This window comes from Procambarus clarkii, chromosome 78 (genome assembly GCF_040958095.1).
Source record: "Procambarus clarkii isolate CNS0578487 chromosome 78, FALCON_Pclarkii_2.0, whole genome shotgun sequence".
Taxonomy (NCBI): domain Eukaryota; kingdom Metazoa; phylum Arthropoda; class Malacostraca; order Decapoda; family Cambaridae; genus Procambarus; species Procambarus clarkii.
The window spans coordinates 21,895,496-21,901,256 of record NC_091227.1 but is presented as its reverse complement, the minus strand read 5'-3'; positions in this window follow the sequence as shown (position 1 = coordinate 21,901,256).

Here is a 5,761-nt window from a genome sequence, read left to right as displayed (position 1 = left end):
GAGGGCAGACAAGATAATAACAGGCCGTTTGAAGTAGTAATGAGCAGAAATAAACGGCGAAATATTCACAGACAGAGAGACAGTGAGAGTGAAGATGATGTAACGTACGTTTATGTTACGTTGTTGGGTTGATTAGATACACAGTGTTTAGTGAGTTTCATATTTATTTAGTAGTCCTGGATACAGCAGTGTCGTAGATGTTTGAGACGAAGCCTGGAGCAGAGCAGAGAGCTGAGTGAGGCCAGAGTCGCAGAGCTCTATGTGGGAGAGCGTTGTAGCTGGATGAGGTCGTAGACACACACAACACCACAATCCACTACCGGCCATAGTAATGGGTGGTGGTACGTGTTCCTGAGAGAGCACTGCACCATAGGGTGGGCAAAGACAAACTCTTCAGCACGGGTGGAACACGAACAAGGGGACACAGGTGGAAACTTAGTACCCAAATGAGCCAGACACATTAGAAAGAATTTCTTCAGTGTCAGAGTAGTTAGTAAATGGAATGCATTAAACAGTGATGTAGTGGAGGCTGACTCCATACACAGTTTCAAATGTAGATATGATAGAGCCCAGTAGGCTCAGGAATCTGTAGACCAGTTGCCTGACAGTCGAGAGGCGGGACCAAAGAGCCAAAGCTCAATTGGACTCCTAAATCTAACTGCGCCAAGGCAAACGCAGCTAGATGAGTACACACACATACAAGGAGCAGGTTGTAGAGGCCACACACACACACACACACACACATGACTTAAAGGAGTAAGTTATAGAGGTAAACTCCATTCATAACTTTAAAAGCAGGTATGTTAGGCAGATGGTCAGGAGTTATTAATAAAACAACCAACGGCTAGAAAAGCGGGGTTCAACAGCTAGAACTCGATCCTGCGGGCACAAATAGGTGAATACAAATAGATCAGTACACACACAGAGAGGCGATATTTTGTCATCCTCGGTGTGTTCATTGTAACAAGTCATTGTAGTGCCTGTCGTCCTCACAATGAGAGTAGATCAGCATTTGTAAATCCTCGGAGTCGCCAACGCATGTCTGTTATGAATAAACATGTCCTTGGGGCGGAGGGAAGACTATGATCTAGTTCTTAGAATTATTTTGCTTGTGTTATAAGATTATCTCAGTGCAGCTTTCCTTGTATTTACAGCTGCAAGGAGTGGTTGAAAGAGAAAATGTGTAGAGTGTAGCTGACGGCACTGAGTGAGGAAGCCTGAGCTACTAGCCCCATCCGGGCACTCTCTTCACTCTCACTCTCACTGGGGATGTTGCACACCCTTATGGCTCCTCACTCTAGCTTCTTAAATAATAGTTATTACACCAACTGAACAGACGACTTTAACTTTTCTTTATGAATTTAAAGGATCTGGAATTGAATATGTTGTCATTCAAGTTCAAGTATGTTTACTGAGATAAGCAATACATACATCTCAAAGGGATAGAGTAGCTTAGGTTATTTCTACCCCCCACCCCCTCTACTTCAAGTCCTTCAAGGGGCGCACAAATTCAGTGAATACAAATACAAGATGTTCTAAGGTGTGGGCGTGCGGCATACTACATAATTTACACTCCTTATCTTTTTCACAGACATCAACACCGTATTGCCAGATATATTTGTATCCTAATCTTAATCTCATGTAAATTGAATCCTTCCAAGTAGACTTTCCTTTACCATAAATGAAGGACGAATTTGTATTTATTATTGAATAATTCTTAAGTGTGTTACTACTGTCCACCATTGCCATTCTCTTTACCATTTCTTCTCCCTCTTGGATCATCTTGATTCTTGTTTCAAAGTTAACTGACATACAACATCAACAAGAGTTTTTCAGTGGCTCTCTTCGCTATGTCATCAACTACCTCATTCAACAGTATTCCCACTTGTGAAGGGATCCACATGAATCTTACTTTCTACCCAGTTTTTTCTAATTTCTTAACATTCTACACTCTATCACAATATTCTGATATACTGGGCGTCTGCTATTTAAAGACTCTAACGCTCCTCTGCTGTCAATAAAGAAGCAAGAATTTTTACCACATTTGACTACTTCCTGTAATCCTGCTAATACTCCTTGGAGTTCAGCCTGCGTTGAAGAGACATTGTCAGTTAAGCGGCGTCCAATAACAGTATCTACAGTGCCGATGTCAGTGTACTCCCTGATCAAAACTCCACATCCTGCCTTCCCATCCCTAGCTACTGACCCATCACAATATACATGTAGAGTGTTTTCTGTAGGCAGTTTTCTAATTATACAATCATATGTTGCCCTCAGCTCTCCTATTTCATACATACTCTTTTCTTTTGCAAGGGAGTAATTATTACATCTACGTTACAATCCTCCCATGGTGGTGTGAATTTTCTCTTGGGCACAACAATACACTCTGTAATAACATCATACTTTATAACATTAGTACATAAGTTATTCATATATACAGTACTCTCTTCTTCAACATACACTGTTCACTACTTCCCACCTTTTGAACCGAGAGGATTAATTCATTAGCTCCCCTACCTCTCATTAATCTAATGGCAGAGGCTACATTTATCTCTACAATTCTATCCCCAATACTCTGCAGATTCAACTCCATCCTCATTATCTCAATCATAGCATTTCTTGGGCATCCTAAGATAATTCTCATGGCTTCATTTTGTACCTTCTCCAACTTGCCCATCCTACCTTTACCAAAACAAGAAATGACAGGTGCACCATAATCAATAAGAGATCTTACAGTACTCAAGTATAACATTCGTAGCACAGGGACTCCCACTCCCTTTCCACAGCATGCCAAGGCCTTCAGAGGTTGTAATCTCTTCCGACATTGACCCAACAGTCTGCTCATCTCAGCTTCCAAACTCTCATGGGTATATCCAACATATATGCCTAAATATTTATATATATTAACTCTCTCTATATTTTTACCGTTTATTTTCAATATAATGGGCCCCCGACTTCTACATTCAAACTTAGTTTTGTTTTCATTAACCACCAGTCCCATATGGTGACACAGGTTTCCGAAATTGTCCAACACCTTTGAAATATCCTTGCCCTGAAACAAAATATCATCGGCATATATGATCGGAGTTACCCCATTTGAGTATCTCTCAGATGCTATCTTATTCATTAGTACATTAAACAGGGTGGGACTCAACACTCCTCCCTGAGGTGTACCGAGTTCAAAAGACCTTACACCTGACATACAACCTTGATACCACACCTGAGCCTTCCTTTCGTAAAGATAATCCCCTATCCAGCGCAATAATCTCCCTTTAACACCAAGACCAGCTAATTCATATAAAATAACCTCTTTGTTGGCTTTATCAAAAGCTCCTTGTAAATCAATAAAAATTCTATAATAATCATTTTCATTAGCTAGACATTTAATAATACAATCAGAGGTACTTTTTCCTTTGAGGAACCCAAACAAATTACTAGACAGCTGATCACCTATTATATATAAAAGTCTATTTAAAATGATCCTCTCCATCATTTTACAAAAACACAAGGTTAAAGACACAGGTCTGTACTCTTCATTGGCTTTAGGGATAGGGATGATCATAGCTTTTTTCCATTTACTGGGAATACTGCCCTCTTTATAACTAATATTAAAGAGGTCTAAAAGTGGGCTTTTCGTCATAATGGCAAGTTCATTAAGTATTTCATAAGTTACTCCATCCTCCCCAGGGGCGGTAGATTTCCCAACTTTAATCGCCGTTATTAGTTCTTCTCTGGTAATACCTGTGCAAGTGACATCACCACTGTTACCTGCTGTAAGAATAAAATCCTTTCTTAGATCTTTCCAAGAATCTAATGACTCGTTACAGCAGGTAATGAACTAAGTTTGGCAGCTTCCGCCCATAGTGTTTACACTTAGTGGGGTTCACCTCATTCTACTATTCACCTAACATTAATCGTAGGTAGCGTCGAAGGACAGGATGAGGTGATTGTTGCCTGACTCCAGCTTTAGGTGTCTGCCAGGTCTGCCATTTTCCCTCATGATCAGTGGAGGACCATTGAACAGCTGCATGCTCGAAGTCAAATGCATCCGGATTTTGATTACTGGTGTTAGCTCCCGAATGAACACAGCCTCGTGTGTTGAGGTTGTATCTAGTCCTCTGTTTATATCTTTGTATTTTGCTTGTCTTCCTGCCTCTCTCATTTTGCTTTGACCTACCTGGTCTCTCTCTGTGTCTGTCTCTGTGTGTCTGTCTTTGTATCTGACTGTCTTTCTCATTCTGTCTTTTTGCTGACTATCTCTGTCTCTCTTTCTCTCTCTCTTACTAATAAAAATAATATAATAGTCTTTCATTGGTGTGTGGATGGTCCACTGGCGGGTAGAGCGTAGTGGTGTGAATTATTAATATATAATAGATACCTGTTTGTTTTGAGATAGAGGCAGAGGCTTAAGAAAGTCTGTGAGAGGATCATCTGTTTTATGCTACTGTGAGCAAAATATGATGATTAGAAAATTTCCAACCTTGAAGTGACATATATTTGCATTTCTGGGCAATAAAAATAATTCCAGAACTAAGTCAACTCTCATACCAGGTCAAGTTGAGGGCCACAGAGCCCTCAACACTGAAAACCAGACATGATTAGGCTGATCTCAAAGAAGCGTTCAAAATACTGAACAATTTAGAGGATGTTGATCCATATAACTTCTTCAAAAGGTCAAATGTAACGTAGACAAAGAGTAACGGTTTCAAGCCCAACAAGGATTGAAAACAGAGGCCTTTTCACCCACAGGGTAATAAACCCTTGGTACCGGCTACCTGCCGAAGCCGAAAATGCCAAAACTCTGCTAAACTTTAAAATCCAGGTTGAACAAATTCAAGACAAATGGTGGACCTTTGACAAGTCGCTTGCTTCCTGCCCTCATCGAGGCCACTAGAGTGCTAGTGGCCCTCAGGTAAATTCAGGCAAATTAATGCGTGTTTAATAAATCTATGGATTGGGTCCGCCATCGTTCATTTTTTGTGCAAGGGTGAAGGGGAAGATCCATTATTGATTCCAGTCACCTGGACTTAATTTGATCCATTATTGAGTGTTTTACCATCTCTTAGTAGGACCAATAGTACCAACCCCGTCCTATGTTCGTTCCTCAGACCATTTACCCACCAAAGTTGGGTGAGGGTACCTACCCCCAGGCATTTGGCCTACATTTATATTGTAGCTGCGACAATACTGGGGGTAGCCAATATTCACATTTTAGACAAAATTTATAATTGTAATCAGAAATACTTCATATTTAGAGTGCTGTCTAGACAGCGAAAATTTGTCTGGGAAGACCGTCAGAGGTGACTGAGAGACGGGACATGTGCAATATGTGATTGCTTCTCCAGCCTGTCGAATTCTTTGCATTCCTGTTTCTCATCTTCTCATCTTCATTCTGGTTAATCGATGACCTTCCAGGTGATCTGAATATTTTATCGAAACTGTATTAAGTACTAGTAAGGCCTATGTATTTAACTTAATTATGTATAATTATACATAAATATATATATATTTGCTGAAGTCAACGCCCTACTCTTATTAAGAGTTTGCATAATTATATCATCTCGAATATTTGTCTTACAATTTGTGCCTTATGCCCTATTGTGATAAAGAAGAGTGATGCGATTACAGTTTGCCCTCATATAATACGAGGATAAATGTGTAACGCATCAGATATTACTCTTCCGGTCCTCTGATAGCCTTTACACACACCCAGCTGATTGTGTATAGGTTTTAGCCATTGGTGGAGCACCGCCAGCTAGAC